The 19,381-nt window shown below is 41.2% G+C and overlaps 1 protein-coding gene across 3 annotated transcripts in view; it reads right to left on the bottom strand.

Moving 5' to 3' along the window:
- ABL1 (ABL proto-oncogene 1, non-receptor tyrosine kinase) overlaps window positions 1–19,381 on the bottom strand; it is a 127,185-nt gene that overhangs the window by 60,465 nt on the left and 47,339 nt on the right. The gene's annotated exons all lie outside the window — the stretch shown is intronic.

Genomic DNA, 19,381 nt, shown 5'->3' with positions numbered 1-19,381 from the left:
CCACAAGTACTCCTTTTCTTTTCACTTTTAGGTCTGTAATCGAGTGACCAAAGAGAGTGAAGTGTTCTCCAACTGGTTTTTGAAAGTTATAATTCTTGACGTCTGATTTGTGTCCATTTATTCTTTTACGTAGAGACTGTCCAGTTTGGCCAATGTACATGGCAGAGGGGCACTGCTGGCACATATCACATTGATAGATGCACAGGTGAACGAGCCTCTGATAATGTGGACTTCTTGGACACTACGGTGCTAATAAGCAATGGTCACAAACACCACCTTATACCGGAAACCTACTGACCGCTATGCCTACTTACATGCCTCCAGCTTTCATCCAGACCACACCACACAATCCACTGTCTTCAACCAAGCTCTACGATACAACCGCATTTGCTCCAATCCCTCAGACAGAGACAAACACCTACAAGATCTCTATCAAGCGTTCTTACAACTACAATACCCACTTGCTGAAGTGAAGAAACAGATTGACAGAGCCAGAAGAGTATCCAGAAGTTACCTACTACAGGACAGGCCCAACAAAGAAAACAACAGAACGCCACTAGCCATCACCTTCAGCCCCCAACTAAAACCTCTCCAACGCATCATCAAGGATCTACAACCTACCCTGAAGGACGACCCATCACTCTCACAGATCTTGGGAGACAAGCCAGTCCTTGCTTACAGACGGCCCCCCCAATCTGAAGCAAATACTCACAAGCAACCACACACCAGAACCACTAACCCAGGAATCAATCCTTGCAACAAAGCTCGTTGCCAACTGTGTCCACATATCTATTCAGGGGACACCATTATAGGGCCTAATCACATCTCCCCACTGTATTTTCCACTGAATGCATCCGATGAAGTGAGCTGTAGCTCACGAAAGCTTATACTCAAATAAATTTGTTAGTCTCTGAGGTGCCACAAGTACTCCTTTTCTTTTTGCGGATACAGACTAACACGGCTGCTACTCTGAAACCTTTCATTTTGTGAGAAAAGGCTCTCTCAGCATTCTAACATGCTAAGCATATATTAGCCCGCCAAACCTTTTGGGTTTGTTCACAGAGCTAGGGCATGTCTACACTAGAAAATTAAGTCAACCCATCTTAGGTCTGCTTACAACCCACGTCCACACTAAACTCCATCAGTGGTGTGCGTCCTCACCAGGAGTGCTTCCACAGACTGATGACGAGGGGCAGCGTGGGTTGATGAAAGCCTGGGTTCTCAGCTCCACATGCAGCTGCAGCCAGGAGCCCAACAGGGAGCACAGCACGCGTAGTCTGGGCGGCTCCCAGCAGGGAGCCAGGAGCCTCGGTGCAGCTGCCGGGCTCCCCATGGGGAGCTGGGAGACTCCGGGCAGGTGCAGCTGGGCTTGGACCTGGGAGCAGGGAGCCCGGGCAGCAGCCAGACTGTGGAAGCTGGGACCCGGAAGTGAAGGGAGCAGCCTGGCTGGGAGTGGGGAGCCAGGGAGCCAGCCAGGCTTCATGCTGGAGCTGTGAAATTGACAAGAATGACGGCCAACAGCCAATATAAGTAATGCAGTGTCTACATGGACACTGCGTCACCCTAACTACACCAACATAAGCCCTATGCCTCTGATGGAAGTGGAGTTATTATGTCGGTGTAGTAGGGCACTTACATCAGTGGTAGAAAGGCTGTAGTGTGTACGCGCACATAATTAGACTGACAAACTGCCTTACACCAACCTAACTCTGTAGTGAAGAGCAAAGCCAAGCATTGGGCCCCAATCCACCAAGGTGCTGAGCACTCTCAGCATCCACCGACTTCAGTTGGAGACGCCAACTCATTGCCTCGCTGGTTCAGGCCCATAATCTAACACAACTGCGCAGAGGAATCACTAGGAAACATCACAGTCTCCATACATTCAACTTCTTTTTCTAGAATTCACATCCTCATGCTGCCACAAATGACCCAAAACAAGAATATTCATATGATAAATGTTTTACCCTAGGGGTCAGGAGCAGGAGATTGCAGAGGGACTATAGGCCTGTTAATCAAACTGAAAAATTCCTTGTGAATAACATGGCAGAATCCTTCTTTTCAATCTCTCCCCATAATGGTAAATATGGGACTCTCTCACTGCTATAATTAAGGTCTGTCCACATTGGCCTTGTCTGTAATAGAAAGATTAGTACCATTTCTACAACAGTGCAGTGAGCGTATATGCACTAGCGTAGATAGGGCTCAGGTATTTTTACCAACATGTCCTGAAAAACTGCTCAACTGAAGCTTCTTGCCACCACCTTAAAATAATACATAAAACTCTACCTCTCCCTAGTTCTCCATCCTTGCAGGAGCAGCAGAAGCGCCCTGGAAGTGGGGGGGCCCACTAGGATTGCCAACCCTCCGGGATTGCCCTGGAGTCTCCAAGAATCACAGATTAATCTTTAATTAGAGATTATGTCATGTGATGAAACCTCCAGAAATACCTCCAAACAAAATTGGCAACCCCAGGAGCCATAGGTCCCTGAACAGTGCCACCCCCCCCCCGGTCCCATCCCTTCTCCCTGAGCCCCCCTGCTCTGTTCGCTCCTCTCTGCCCCCTGCTATTCGCCCTTACAGCCAGTAAAAAGTGTGGGGGAGGGCATGGCCCCCTGGCTCCCCCTGCATCTTTGTCTTGTTTCGTATCAGCTTTGTCATTCTGCCTGATGCCAATATTGTCTGCCTTTCTTCAGCCTCTCATTCAGACATCTTTGCCTTGTATGCAATTACATGCATGAAACACCTTTCCTAAGCTTATCCACAGACCATTACACCTTCTCTGCATTCAGACCCTTCATAGACCCACTTCAACTGCAACCTGAAAAAACAGATGACTAACAGAAGTATGAGGAGTAATACTGAATATTTCATATAGTCGATTAGTGAGCATAAACGCTTACTTCTACTCTGACCACTCTACATAGGTGCTATACCGCTTCCCCTGTCTGTCTGACTTCAGTTTGTGAGCTCCATGGGGCAAGATAATGCTTCCCTTACTGTTGGAAACTGTACTGTGGGTACTTCTAGAAGGACATAAAAGAAAAGCACACACAAGCATAATGAAATGTTAGCAATTTTGGAAGTTAGATATCCCAAGAGCCACTGTGATAAAATAGGTGAGGTCCAGAAAAGAATTCTGGGCTAATAATCATGAAAATAAAGCACACCAAGCAATTCAACTGAAAAACAAAAAGCTTTTGCAATACAACATGTGTATTTGTTGCTTTTACCTCCTTTGTCTAAAAACAGATGTTTGTTATTTGCAGTTCTCACAACTGAAGGAGTCAATTGAAAAATGGTGGGATTATAGACATGGGCTGTTAAACTATCTGAAATTCCTTTCAAGTAACATGCCAGAATCCTTGTCTTCAAGGTGGTGGCAAAGGGGCTATGCCTGAAGCTTAAACTCTTGAAGTCATCACTTCATGATATCCTCCTTTCTAACTTCGGAGCGTCAGTAAGAAAGAAAATTGCATTCATTGTCAGCGTTTGAACCCTTTATGGTTTTCATGTTCTTGAAAAGCCCATTAGCATTTCCCATTGAAAGATTTTGAAACATTTGCAGACAAAGAAAGGAAAGAGGCTTTTTGGAATTTCTAGCATCAAGATAGAAGTAGTTCTGAAAGGCATAAATCACAAAACCACACCTTTGTTATTTTGACTTTGCTTTCTTTATCTTGTCAACCTATCAAATAAATTGTTAAGAAGGGAGTGGAAACTGGGAGTTTGAGAGTGATATGGAGAGTTGTTGCTAGTTTGAGGAATTTATTTAAGTGTGTACTATAATATTTTCTGCCAGATCAGAGAACATGGAACATATTTTAAGGAAACAAGGACATAATCAAAATAGATACATACCAGGGAAATTTCAGAAAATGAAAAGTAAATTTTTCCACCAAGTACTACCTCTTTGGTAATTGTGGAAACATTTTTTGTAATTAAGAAAATGAGAAGGGAAAGGAAGGGTTAAATGAAACACACCAAAGGGGGTTAAACTGAAATAGCATTGTTCAAAACTGATGGGTTCATGTAAGGATCATAGTTTAACCTTGCATGATTTTTAGTACAACAGCACACACAATGAGCAGCTTTCAGAGTAGCAGCCGTGTTAGTCTGTATTCACAAAAAAGAAAAGGAGGACTTGTGGCACCTTAGAGACCAACAAATTTATTTGAGCATAAGCTTTCGTGAGCTACAGCTCACTTCATCGGATGCATTCGGTGGAAATGGTAACACCCATTGTTTCATGTTCTCTGTATATAAATATCCCCACTGTATTTTCCACTGAATGCATCGATGAAGTGAGCTGTAGCTCACGAAAGCTTATGCTCAAATAAATTTGTTAGTCTCTAAGGTGCCACAAGTCCTCCTGTTCTTTTTTACAGTAAGCAGCAGGACTGTAAAAGTGTAGTTGATTCTTGGTGGTAAGGAAGTAGTTAATTTCTTCCATTCAAGGGCTAAAAAACCTGCCAAAGCAGAAGACCAGGCCTGAAAGATCAAATTACATCTGAGGAGGGGGTGGAAGGGGAGAATAAGAAAAGAAAACAAGTATTCTGAACCTCGGCATAGTATTAGACCCAGTAGGGATTAGAGGAACATGGAAGAGCCAATATTTATCCAAGTTATCTCCAGCGCAGTTGAAACGGACTGTAAACATATATGCTGTTCTTCTTATTAAAATATTTTCAGATGGATAGGAACCACAGGCTGTAGCCGGCATTGACAACTATTGTACAAAAATTACTTTTTAAAAATGGTTTGAGCGGTTGAGGATCTCCATACCCCACCCCCACCCATTTAATTGCTATTCATTTTGTCCTCAAGGTTAAAAAAATAAACACTCAAGGAGGAAATGAAACCAGCAGAGTGCTCTGCTATTAGTTTGCTCAATAGCACTATTACCATGAACACACACAAGAAAGTCAAGTTTAGAAAAGCAATAGCATTTGAAGGGCAGCCTGAGTGATCAAGAGAATGTACATATTGATAATGTATCTAGACCTAAACATCAATGGTGCATACCAAGACCTTGGTCAACAGTGGAGAAGCATTAGGAACCTTCTCATTAATTTAAAACCAGCAGTTCTCAAACTTCATTGCATTGTGACCCCCTTCCGTCATCAAAAATTACTACAAGACCCCAGGAGGGGGGACTGAAGGCCGAGCCTGCCTGAGCCCCGGCGGGGGGGGGGCCAAAGTTGAAGCCCCAAGGGCTTCTGCCCTGGGTGGGGGGGCATGTAACTTGAGTCCTGGGCAGTGGGGCTTGGGCTTCAGCCTTGTTGGGGCCCAGGGCCAACACCAGTCTTGGCGACCCCATTAAAATGGGGTCCTGACCCACAGTTTGAGAACCCCTGATTTAAACCTTTGGCCACCTCAGGAGGAAATAACCTGGTCAGTGGCCAGTTACTTGCAAAGAAACGCACTGCATGAACAGCTTTGAGGTTTGAGAAGACTGTGACTGCAATGATAAGCCATCGGGGGCATAGTTTCAGTCTGAATATTTCTGTTGCACTTTCTTCATCACCAACTGCTCATTGCCTAAATCCTAAAATATACAGAAAAAATGAAAAATAGTCTATATATTTCCACTTTCCCAGAGCAAATAACCATTTCTAGTGTTGGTTCAATTCTTTGGCCCTGAAGATTCTCAGGGTAAATTAAGTCATATAAGAATAGATAACTTTATTCCTCCAAGTACAGTATGAACATTTTCATCTATATTTCATGACAGCAAAAGCGTGCGTTACAAGACATTTACAGCAACCTCCAAGCACAGGTTCACTGCTTGCCAATATTCCACTCAAACTAGTCCTTACACACTAATGCAATGTTTGCTGGCAAATCCAACAAGAGTTAAGAACAAACACATTGCTAATTTCAGCAAATTGAAATTTCTCTTCTATCTTTAAAAATCCCACAAACAGACATAATCTGTTCATAAGTCATCAGTATCTGGAGATTTTATGGTAAAAAGTAAATCACAAGGACCATTAGTCTCTTGGGTCCCAATCCTGCAAAGGATCACACCTGGGTATTCTGTTACTCCCACATAGAATACCATTATCCCTGGACAGAAGCCTTTCAGACGAGGGACTATATATTTCCTAACATTTTATGAGGATTGCAAAATGGCTTCCTTTACAAGCCAGTGCTTTCTGACCAGAAACTCAAGGCTGAGATAAGCCTTTAATTGAGGTGTGTGTACGTTCCATGAGAAAAAGGAGGTGAGTTTACAACCATCCTCATTTCAAGATTTTTTTTTCTAGTGACTTTTTTTTAAAACCACAGTATATATCTTGTCTCAGACTCCCACAGATTTACATATAAAATCCCAGTTCACCTGAAGTATTAATTACTAATTATTTCCAGTTTGAGAAAATGAATAAATACCCCTTAGAGGAAAAAGATTTCAGTTAAATAGACTTGCCTGTGGCTATGCTCTCCTTCAAATATTTCAGCATTTTATTTTGTTGGCTGGTGACAATACAAATGTTATAGGATTCATGCCGGGAACACGCAGTAGGGGCAGGACTAGTATTTCACTTTGATTGGTAATGTTACTGAGAATTAGGCTAAAAGGGGGAAATTTGAGAAAAACAGCAGCTATTTTATTGTAAAAAGGCAAAAAGCAAAAAAGGACAACTCTTGTTCATGTGCAAATTGGGACACTGATGCAGAAGAACAACTGTCCATCATGCTCCCTTATTACTTAGTGAATTGGCACAAAGGATGCAGTTCAAATGTGGAAAAATGAACCAACGAAAATAAAAATTGAGAATATACATTTGAAATCTCTAAACATAAAGCCTCACTGGAGAAAAATACAGGTTCTAATTTGCACAGTCTTTTGCAAAGGAAACTGATCCTGTCTAGCATTGTTTTCTGTGCGATGCACTGTTAAAAATGAAACAGAGGTCCAACATAGACATAACTGGGAAAAGTTCTTTAATCTCTTTCCAGGATGAGTTTCTTTGTGGGAGTGAGTATGCTTTTGATTTTACATGTAGAAGAATTGCATGAGGGCAAGCAGTATGTCCATATAAGATCTAAACTATACAAAAAATAAGGCAGAGAAAGAAAGAAGAAGAAAGGCAAGGACAGAGACTGAAAAATAAACAAACAAACATTCCTGATCTCTGGAGAGTCAGAACTCTGTATTCCAGCACATGAGGAATATGAGATTCTTTCCTTTCACTCTCTTTCTTTTCCCTACCTGTCCACCATTAATTAGACTCATTCACAGGGCAGATCCGTTACATGTGGTCAGAGGTTTACAGCAGTTGGGATGAATAAAGATAGTAGATTCTTCTGGTCCATATCATACACAGAAAATAAAGCAAAGCATAGAAGTATAAATGAACAGCAACATCAGGTTGGTTATCTGACTCTGTTCCCATGCTCGCCTAATAATAGTTGCCAAGTCTGTAAATTTTAGACTCAATGGAGAGACTTGATGGTTTCCAAGAGAAGCAGATTTTTGAAATCTTACAAAAGTAATTAGAAACAAACTAGTAAAGTAAAATGCCTAAATCATTGTTCTGAATACCTGATTCATAGATGCATTGTTCTGGATACTTGATTCAAAGATTTATATTAATCAAGTATTCAGAACAATGCATCTAGGCATTTTACCTGACTAGTTTATTTCTAATTACTTGTGTAAGATTTCAAAAATCTGCTTTTTTAGAAACCATCAAGTGACTCAACTGAGACTGAAATATAAGATATACAACTGTGGTACACCTATTTTTGGTGGCATTTAATAATTAATTCTTTTAAAAAATAGTCTAGTGAAGCTAACCTTCGAATACACAAGTGCAATGCCATCTTCCTGAGTCTGTGGGCAGCCATCTTCAAACCAAAGTTTTTACATAGGTGACCTAAATCCATTCCCCTCAATGGTGAGGTGTTGATTTTTAACAACCAATTATATGCAATGGTATTAATTACGTTGCTGCTGATCATTTTAGCAGAAATTCCCAGCTAATGTGCTTATCCAGAATGGCTGGATATCCCAAAAGATAGAGATGGAAAAGACCCATTAGTTCTATGGTATACGACCCACAAAGGAGAGAGTAGGCACGAAGTATATGAGACTTCCTGATTTTGTTCAGCCTGTCTAGCACGCTTATGGATTGCTGCAGCAGGCAGATAGAGAAGCTGTTCTGAAACTCAATGATCACCGCTCTGTAGGACTCCCCCTCTCTGCCAGTCTGAAGCCAATTCCTGACTTTCAAACAGCTGAGAAAATATTATTTTCCAAAATTTAAAAATATTAAATTTCAAAGAAGGGAACCTTTACCTGCTGCAGCTGAAGGAGGCAAGGAAGCATGGACCTTTGAATGCAGCTGCCAGCATTCGAATAGACAGCTTCAGCATCCTGCTTGTAGATTTGCCCACAAATCCTACAGAAACATGAGACTGACAGTCATTGCTATATGAACGGACCAAGAAGGATTAAGACTCATTTGATCAACCGTTCAGAGAATTTCAAGGGGATAAAAACATTTGTGGTGTTTACAGACTTACTTCCATCTGAATCACAAGAAGCTGCATCCAAAGTTCAGCTAGAATCGAGTGACTTGCATTGCTCCAATCCAAGTATGGTGAAGGAAATTGCTTGAATTTCTAGAGAGCTGTGTGACTGAAATCCAAATATGTGAGAGGGCTGCTATTTATTAAAACCTCTTTGGAAGTACTTACATGTGAGAGATGTGTTTTCAAATGAGGCACGCCACCTGCAACTGTCCCTGAAGACATTGTCTAAAAGTTTCATAAAGTTATATATATGACAATTCTATAAATAAATACATGGCTTTTTTCCATCTCTGATCAAAATACAGTGCATATTTATTTAGTTTTTATGCCAGGGACATGAAGCTCTGGTAAACTGCAGAAACTCATTTCTGGAAAGGCTGTAAACCACTAGTGTATGCTTTCATTAATGCTTTCTTGCTGTCCTTAACATGCATCATCTATACTACATCCTTAAAAGGCTATCACAAGTCCAGGTATATGGACAAAACAGCCTATAGATTTTAACTACTGGTGTGACAGACAAGTGCATCAGGCACTTTTGGCTTTTCAAAACTGTTAATTTAGTTCTGAACATGATAAAAATTAGCACAACACACAATGGGTGAGGCACTCAGCAGCACTGGGATAGCTTTGTGAAGCACTGTAGATGCAATACTGCACTAACGGTGCCTTTGTCCCCCTGGACAACTCCCTCTGTGTAGGGGAATCCTTCAATGACAGAGCTGCCTAATGGTTCTTACACCACCCTCCAGTCTGTAGTTGGTGAAGCGGAAAGGTTGTTGGAAGGGGGAGAAGCAAGGGTGTCCCCATATTCCAGCAATCTACAGCTACTGAAACAGAGGATCTGGGAACTAACCCAGCACAGCTTACCATAGGAAGGACAGCACACAAAGGTGGCGTAAGGCCTCCTTTGCACAACTTCCACCCCCGCGCTGCAATAAGCACTCCTTGACTGTAGCTCAAGATCTGGCTGGGTGCATTGGATCCCCCACACCCAAAACACACACTTATCTTAAATTCTCTTCCAAAGCCAAACATCTGGAGTGCTCAGAATGATGTTCAGTCAAGTTAACGCCACTGGATAGCAGTAGACTGCATGCATTCAATTTAACCACAATAAACAGATAGAAACACTGACTTCTATCAGGAAAACTGATTCTCTATAATCCTCTCTCACCTTTCATTTCTTCCATTAAGAATGATCTTTAAAATGTTCTCGAAAATATAGCGTCCAATGCATTGTGAAGCTGAGTGTATTCATCTCCCTGCCAACATGCTACAAAAGGATGGATATTTATCATTATGCTTTTCCTGAGTGTCTGAAGAAATGACAGAGAGCAGTGTAACCAGTGCAACATGGGGCTACAAAGCAGTTTCTAATTACACATAGACTTTTACTATTTCGGATTTAATGGCATGGCTTTACTGCAAATACAATTGCTTATTTTGGATCACGTACCTGAGTTTACAGGCCCTTTCTTTCCAGTGCCTCACAATCTGTCTAGCATGGATGGTTTGCATGTCTTATATGGCATTTAAAGCCCAAAGTTACAATACAGATTTAATATCGAGTCATCTGGGTTTTAATACACTTGCTAAAGCAAAGCAAAAAATCACTATTTAATACTTATTACAAATGAATGCAGTATGTTTCTGGCATAGTAAGGCCAGACCTTTTTAATTAAAAAAAAAATTATTAAAAAGGCACACCAACAAACAAAAATATAAAGAGTTAGCCCACTCTTTATATGGCACATAGAATCTTTCTGACTACCCCAGACCTCGAGCCAGTGGGCTGGGGAGGGAGGGAATCTATTAAACACCAGGGGTTGTACCAAGTGGACTCCTCAAAAGTGGGTGTGTTTGTCCTTGCCTGTTGCTCCAAAGCCCTGTAATAAAAACATTTCACTAAAATCCTGTATATAAAATTAAATAATAAACCCAAAATACAGTATAATGAGCAATATGTATGTATTAATTCCTAAAAAAAGGTCTTAGCAACTTGCTAATAAACAAATGTAAATGTAATGCAAGTACTGTATTTACCAATAATGACATTTACTGTTTGCCACAACCAAAAAAGTCTCAGCTTTGCCCAGTGGAGGGAGGAGCTATAAAAAACCCACAAAGCCATAAAGGCCGCTTTAAATTAAAAAAAAAAAAAAAAAAAGCCAAATATAAAAAAATCATCATTAAAAACATCCAAAAATGGCAAATTAAAAATATAGTAATGTTGCAAAAGCTTAAAAAAAAAAAAGCAGCCCACGCTCTAAACGCCAAGTGGGTAGGTCTGTACTCTAGTGTAAATCGTGTCTCTCTGGTAATGTACCAGCTTCAGCTACCAAGCAAACTAAAATGGGCGCATGCCAATTGGCTCAAAACATATGCTTCTCCCTAGGTTTCTGGTCATGGTGTCATGGGCCTCGGTTGTGGACCAGACACCTGCCTGGACCATCCGAGTTTCCAGCTGTCCATAAAATTATCTAAATAATCATAATTTTAAAAAATGCCTCCAAAAGCTCTCCCTAACTCAAGTGGTCAAAGGGGCCCGAGCCACAGTGTGGCAAAAGGAGAGGAGAAAAAAAGGTGCTTAAAAACAGTGCATAATCCAAATAGATACAGCAGGGCCATAGAAAAATACCTAGTGGGTGGCCCTGAATCCCATGGGGACGAACCCTGTTCCTCCTGTGGTGGCCTGGAGTGGAAGTAAAATAAAAAGCCCTTTAGCAAGCAATAGCAATTACTAATCCCAAAATGTAATGTTGTTGTAACCTCCTAAATCAGGCAAACAACATCCATAACAAAAGCCAAAAAAGGCTGTAACAAAACTAATAATTTAAAAAGTTTTTCATCTGTGCCTTCTCCAATAGGCGCATTTGTGTTGGTCTTTCTTTCCCTCTTGCTTTAACAGGACAAAGCAGTAATAGCAAGAGCCCAGGGACACCCCAAACAGGAGTGGTGAGACCGCTCTTGCTGCTTCAAGCCAGCAAAATTCATCAGGGCAAAACAATATATGTATGATGATATTTCTCTCTGGAAATCCTCAGGTTCCCAATGTTTTGGGCCTCCTTTCTTGATTTTACCACTGTTCAAAATTAGCCATAATTTAAAAAAAAAAAAAAAAGTCAATTATCCATTGGCGGGGGGGATTGTGGCTTAGCATCCTGGGAATGAGGCATCATGCGTTATCTGGGATTGGGTGGTCCATTGCAACGTGGGGGAAGTAAGCCCTTTGAAGACAAAGGACGATTTAAGTGCCAGGTGTCACTGATGGACCTCAGGCAGGCCACAGACTGAAATGGAGTCTTGGTCCAGAGAGCAGCATTAAGGCAGCTGGCAGCATGGGTTTCCCTGGCTTTTCAAAGCATTGCCCGCCATGGCGAGAGACTCATCCAGACAGATTTGGGGAAGCATCCTGCTTTCCAGAGTCTTTAATGGTAAAAGTGCTTTGCAGGCTGTACTCAGCCTCCAGATGTACATCACTTAATGAACTGGGAATGAGACTGGGTGGGTGAGATTCTGTGGCCTGCATTGTGCAGGAGGTCAGACTAGATGATCATAATGGTCCCTTCTGACCTTAATATCTATGAATCTATGAATTATAATGATTCACTATACTTCAGTTCCACTACCTGCAAAGCCCAACTGGGCACATTGTCTGAAGGTATTCCTGGGAAAAGAAAAAAAATGTAACATTATGAAGAAATAAAGGTTCCGAGTTAAACCAACAAAAGTGAGGATATCCAGAGTTAAGGACAACTGCTCTGTTAAGCCTCAGGTCTAGATTTCCTTGCTTTTGTTGGTTCAGCTCAGATCCTTTATAAGACTGTACACCTGGAAGATGTCCAGAGGATTTTCATAGAGTGACAACCAGGACATCTTAAGAGAGATTTATTAAGGGTGCCAGGTGATCCCATTTCAAAAACATTCCCCCTAAAGAATTGGAGAGGTCGGAGAATAGAAATTTACTAGAAAACTCCTGGGGCTCTGGAGTCAAGGAGGAATGGAGCCAATACTTTGCCTAGTGTGGGCTGATGAAAACTGTTGGAGATCTGAAGTAAAAAGCATTTAAATCATGTAAAATACCATTTATGTTTTTAACCTGATCTAACAAAAAAGCAAAATGTTTACAGATTTAAGCGATATTTTTTTTTTATTTATTTTTTTTTAAGTCGCACCTGCACTGAATCCTTACATAATCAGCTGGCACCTTCACAGGCAGGACTGTTGTGAAGATTAGCTAGGTTGTTTGTAACAAGTTGGAGAGTTTGGCTCTTTGTAGCCTAGACTGTCAATCCCCAAATAGGACATGGTTTTAAGAAAAATGGATTTATGGATTAAGTGTAAGACTAGGAGTCAAGTGACCTGGGTTCTATTCCCAGTTCTGCCACAGACTTCGTGTGTGACTTTAAGCAAATCCAGTGCCGCCCAGAGGATTCAGGGAGCCTGAGGCAAAGCAATTTCAGGGGCTCCTTCCATAAAAAAAAGTTAGTTTTGCAGCCTCAAGCAGTGAAGAAGGGAAGAAAAAAAAACCCAAGTCGTGCTGCCGAAGAAAGAAGGGGACAGGAGGACCTGCCGCCAAATTGCCGCAGAAGACTGAAGCGGAGCGATTGAGCTGCCGCTGAAGTGCCACTGCCGAAGAAGAGAGGGACTGAAAGACCTGCAGCCGAATTGCCGCCGAAACTGCCCCCGCCTTGTCTGCGGGGCCCAGGGCAAATTGCCCCATTTGCCATCCCCCCTCCCGGGCGGCCCTGAGCAAATCAATTGCCCTCTCTGTGCCTCAGTTTCTCCAAATATAAAACAGAGATAACACAACACCTCTGTGAGGTAGGGATGTATTTCACTAACAATTGTTAAAGTGCTTTGAGATCCATGGATGCAAGGCATTATAGGTGCGTGAAGCATTATAAATGTTAAGTATTGCACTACATATCAGGTTCCAGCTGAAAGAAAGCTTTCTGCTATCTACTTCTCAAATGGAATTTTTATTTTTAAAAAGTTAACATACTTCTTGCTATGGCTACATGACTATGACACAGAATGGGATATAAAGAACTATAAGAACTTAAATGAATGATGTTGAAACAAACACTGCATAAGCTTCACAAAGCCTACAGATTTATAGATTGTGACAGACAATCAGAGGATCTGAAATCCAACGATAGCGGCCTATTTCTCTCTTATGAAAATGCTTCTTTTGCATCTAAAGAGGGAGGGAAGATTTTCATATGTAAGAACCCTTAGAAAACAATGTCAAGGGGAAAAAGTGGAAAGCAGATATAGTAAACGTCAGACAGCAAGCTGTTCTATATAAATATATTGGGCTCCCCAAGGTATGAATTTGATAAAGATATGCTGAGGAAATTTGGTGGACTTTGCACTGAAATGACAACTGCTCTAGCCCACTTCATTCTTGAAGATTTTAGGAAGTCAATTAAATGGCAACCGGTTAATTGGAAAATGCAAAGGTTTCCACCAATGCTTGTCAATATTGATTTCACAATGCCCTTTTCAGAGTCTGCTCTCTTCATGTTTGCTTTTTCTTATGATATTATAAGAAGCTAGAACAGCTATGAGGAACAGCCTATTCTGAACCCATTTCCAGGAACAAGGTTTGTTTAAACAAAATGTATTAAGTGAAACCAGCTGTATTAAGGGTCAATGCCATCTGAGGCTGGATGCTGAAAACAGCTATATTACAGCATTTGGGTAATTATCCCTTGCTTTTAACATGAATAGCAGCTGTATTGTGGTATTACTAAAGGGACTGGCTGGATGATGAATGCTTGTATCTGTGGCAATTCTGTGTGTGCCATCAAAATGTGTATATCCTATTGTTAAAAAATCGTATGAATAATGTCATTGCCCACTTCATCCCTCTAAACACAAAGTTTTCCCCATCGCCATTCACCAATCATCCTACCTACTACTACTCTACAACAAGTAGTCAGGAGGGGGTTATGCAAAGGTTGCTAATTCTTCATTACAATAGAGGGAGGGGCAGTCTCTCATGATTGGTTCAGTATACACCGTTGGTTAGTTGACCTGCATCACATGGGATGATGCTTTCACAATAGCTGATGCCAAAAAGGGACTTGACTAATTAAAATAGCAACTCTGTGGAAAATTGACTGGTTTGAAACTTTAAAAAGTTGAGACAAAAAATAATCAACAATGTATTTACAATAATTTCACCATTACCACTGGAGTTGAACAGGATTCATAACAAGGTTGGACATTTACGTGGATAACAATAATAGTCATACAGAGTTAGGATACCAAGTATTTTTAAAGTATAGAATAAAAAGCTTTGTAAGGGATATAACCCAGTGCTTTAGGGCATAAATCAGCTATTGGGGACCAGTAAGAAACTTTCCATGGGTAGCAGGGTATCCCATAACTCCTTACCATAGGATTTCTTGCCACATTCCTCTGCAACAGCTGGTGTTGGCCACTGTCAGAAACAAGATACACCACTGCTCTGATCCAGTATAACAATCCCTATGTTTATTACTCTATAGAATCTCTTCACAATGGATGTCGTCAGACCTCAGATATTAAGGACTGGTCTATGCTGACAACGTACATCAACGTAGCTATGCCTCTTAGGGGTGTGAAAAATTCAACCTAACCCCGAGCGTAGAGTGTGCTAGGTTGACAGAAGAATTCTTCCACCGACCTAGTTACTGCCTCTCAGGGAGATGGATTAACTACAGCAAGGGGAGAACCCCTCCCGTCGCTGTAGGGAGTGTCTACACTGAAGCGCTACAGCGGCACAGCTGCGGAGCAGGATCTGTGCCACTGTAGCATTTTAAAGATATATGCACATTAAGCTATCCAAATATTTACCTGCACAATACTAATGGTGACCCAAGTACCATTGACCACAGAGTGGCAAAGTTACTGTTCACAGGGAATTCTCCAAAATCTTGCCTGTTATGGCAGGGCTTCCTTTTGGCAACTGCATCTGTACATACTCTGAGTTCTGTGATCTGGAGCAGATAATGTCCAATTAACTTGGAAAGTATTTCTGTATGGCTCACCAATGCAGTTAGACTGTAATCAAGCACTGCAGCTGTGAAAAGAGAACCATTAATCATTTTACTCGGGAAACCAAGTAAGGATGACGACGGAAATGAAAGCTGTGATTCATTTGTTGTCACCGAAAACCGCCCGCAAAGGGGAGGCCAGGACAATACCCATATTTTTACATTTACATGCCAACATGCTTTAAGGCCAGAAAATTTTTAAGCAAAGATATATTTAATGGATCCAACATAAATCCAAGCATCAACTATCAAAGTCAAATTGCACAGCTATGATGTAATGAAATAGCTTTGATTAACATGAGGTCAGATTTGAAATTTGGCTTTAGGTGCAAGAAAAACCTTCGCAGAAGGTGCAAAAGTATATTTCAATTACTTATATAAATCACAATTTATAAGTTTTTAATTTTTGCTCCAAATATATAAAAAAATCATATAGAGCTGCATATATCCTCCCGTGTTCCAGATTGCTCCTCGGTCACAATGAGCAATTTAGGTTGCATGATTATATGAATTCAGCATGACAGCCAAACCCTATCTCTGATGTACACACACTTGAATATGAAGGTACAATCACAAAACCGATAGTGTAATGTTTTTTGTAATGTTGATAACACAATATAAGAACAGGCTACACAAACATAAAAAGTACAGTATATCCAAAAGGGAGTATCTGTACATTTGATAGGACAGGGATAAACGTTTGAAATGGGCAAAGATTCAGAGAATCATTGAGGACAGAAAAACTATAAAGCCCAGCAAGTAGATATTTAGACTGTTTTATTACAGAGAAAGATAGGGGTCACGTGCCAGGTATTGAAAAGAGGTGGGATTTGAAATGAGTTAAGGGCACAAAGACTGTGGCAAACCATGTGGTTTAGAAAGAAGTCTAGTCTAGTTTTAGATAGGCATGGGGAGTGAGCTGGAAAATATACTGATGAGTTTAAGGGGCAGGGGGGAAATATCTGTCTATGTGAGTCCCGATGAAATGCACATCACCGTCATACCTAAGTATTAAGGGTCTACCACTTACCTGGGATTTCAAAGGCACCTAACAGAGTTTGGAGCCCAAATACCATGCTTACCTCCCCTAAGCTCCCTGCAGTTATAAGTCTTATTTAACAAGGACCAAAGCATCCACTAAGTTCTCTCTCTGCCTCCTCAGAGGCTTGGGGTTTTTGTGTTTTGGAAGGAAGTCATTCTGTTCTGAATGAAGGCTTTGCCAACAATGCCTTACATTTTGATCTTAACAGTCACACTTGGTCTCACTCTGATCTCCAGCAAAATTTCAACTAATGAAGTTGTACCAAGAATAATCTTCCCCAACAGTGAAAGAGCCTTGACATGACGTGAACCAAGAACCTCTTGATGCCAATTGACAGAAGGCACAGGGATACATATGGGTTACAGAGATCCCTGGGATCTGGCATCTACCTGCTTGACGACTGAAGAATGGCAAGTAAGGTCTCTAACGAAAGCTTGTGTTACGCTCCCATCATAATCACTGCGAGATGTATGTACTGAAAATATGTGAAGAAATGTATACATACTAAAAATTATGTTCTTTAAGTTGGCAAGTGACTGAAAGATGATCCACATATCCAGTCAGGCAGCTGGGATGAGATGCTTATCCCACTCTGGCAGGTCATGTGGAAATTAAGTATTGTATGGTTCACAATGGATGCCCATTTAAAATCTTAACAAAATGCTAATCAGTAGATTGCTGGGGCTGGAGGAACAAAAAAACAGTGGGGGTTATTCTGTTTAGAGGGTGCAGATGAACCCCCAGTTATTCCTTCCATCTGTGAGGACAAGCTGCCAGCAGGCTTGATCTTAAACAAGAAGGGATCTCAGCCAAACTGGTTGAAAACATTGGACATTTATGTAAGCATCTGGTAGAAGATAGGAGAATACCTTGCTATTTAAGTTTAGGGTCTAGAAAGTCTGCTGTGATTCTGTTGAGTGTGTCCCCAATATTCTTACTTCCCATCACTTAAACATCTGTGCTTTGATAATAAATTTGTTCTCTCTCTCTCTCTCTACTGTGTTGAGTGGGGATCTTAAGTTGAATCTTGAAAGCTGGGGTATACTATTCCCTTGGGAGCAGCAAACCAGAGTTCTGTGAGTGTTCAGTGCAACAGTGGCTGAGCACTTCAGAAGGATTCTCAGAGGACTCCGGGATTGGTGAGTCCCTATCACTAACCCATACCCAGACAATGATGCCTCTGGAGGGCTGAAAGATAGTGCTTGTGTTGCCAGAGGCTGGTGCTTTCAAGGAGCTGATCCACAGCAGACACACACAACACTTCCTCATGCTAAGCACAGGGGGTGGCAAGGTGCCTTGCAACCCTACACACTCCTAGGAAGCAACTCACTTGGGAGTTTTCCCATCATCTCCATGGGGTCTCAGTGGGCTGTGGATAATGAGGTTGACTCAATACGGACCTTGTAAATTAGGAAAAGGGCTCTGAATTTGGATTTTAAATTAACAGGGAGCCAGTGGAACTTGTGGAACAACATGTGATAGGTCTGCTTTTGTTGTTTAGGCGGAGGGCAACTTGCATGCTGTACCAGCCACAATCTCCATATGAGGCTTTTAATAACCTGTGACCTAATGTCCAGGGTCAGTGGTGAGGTCAGAAAACTGGCAATTTACGAACTGTTTGCCATTCCTATCATAAGAGGACCTCACAGATCCACACTTTGCTAATCAATAGATACCATAATTTGTACCTGGAAAGACTGCAGGCTCTCCCCACTTCTCATCAAAGATTTAGCAGCAACAACAGTGCTCCAATGGAGATCTTATATTACTAGAACTTCATTACATTTACAAAATATGCTAGAGCACATTTACTAGAATACAAGAATTTAATACTGTGGTTATGTGTTTGCCATGACAACGGCTTCCCTGAGCTCTAAAAGTCCCTTTTTTGGGGGGAGGAGGGGTTCATAATAAAATCATCATTTTTGTCTCCTCAACAAACCAGATACAGAAAACAACTACATCATGAATTATTACAAATTTGTCTCAAGTGTCCACTGGAGTGGTCTTTTTTTAAAAAGCATATAAAATTATTAAATGGCTTTAAAGAACTGTTTGTTTTATTAAAGAATTTGACTATTCTAATGATTTCCCATGACAAACTCTGACTTTTTAAAACTGAAATTATGATCCTTCCTGTTTTTTGCTACAGCAACCAACCCATCCTAATCAGAAATTAAACTAAATTATGTTTGTCAAATTATTTTTATAGCATTTCTTTATTTACTTGCTAACTTGCAATAGGTCTCCCAGTCAGTGTGAATTAGGGAAGGCTTGCTAATATATGCTAGGTGGTGGCATAATTAGAGGCAGGATAATCTTGTGGCTAGGCCACTGGACTGGGACTCTAAAGACCTGAGTTCAGTTCCCTGCTCTGCTAGTCTTCCTGCCTACCTTTGACCTCAAGCAACTCACTGAACCTCTCCATGCTTCAGTTTCCCCATCTGCAAAATGAGGATCATACTTGCCTATGTCAGAGGTGTTGCAAGGATAAACTCGCTTTTGTCTGTGTGGTACTCAGACACTACAGTGATGAGCATCATAAGAAAGCCTGTAAATAAAATGAAATATAATAAATAATGCACTGAGAATGGAGTCAGAGGGATAAAATCATGGGTCCCTCACCCTCTCTAGCTGCAGGGACAGGGAGCACTTAAGTCGCAGTCTGTTCAACCCCTGAAGTTCAAAACCCTTAAATGAGCTCTCATGAGCCAACATTTGCAACTGCTTCTGAAGGAAGTGGCATCTAACC

The sequence above is a fragment of the Dermochelys coriacea genome, chromosome 16 (genome assembly GCF_009764565.3).
Source record: "Dermochelys coriacea isolate rDerCor1 chromosome 16, rDerCor1.pri.v4, whole genome shotgun sequence".
Taxonomy (NCBI): domain Eukaryota; kingdom Metazoa; phylum Chordata; order Testudines; family Dermochelyidae; genus Dermochelys; species Dermochelys coriacea.
Note: the sequence above shows the minus strand (reverse complement) of the source record. Positions and strands in the feature narration are given on the sequence as shown.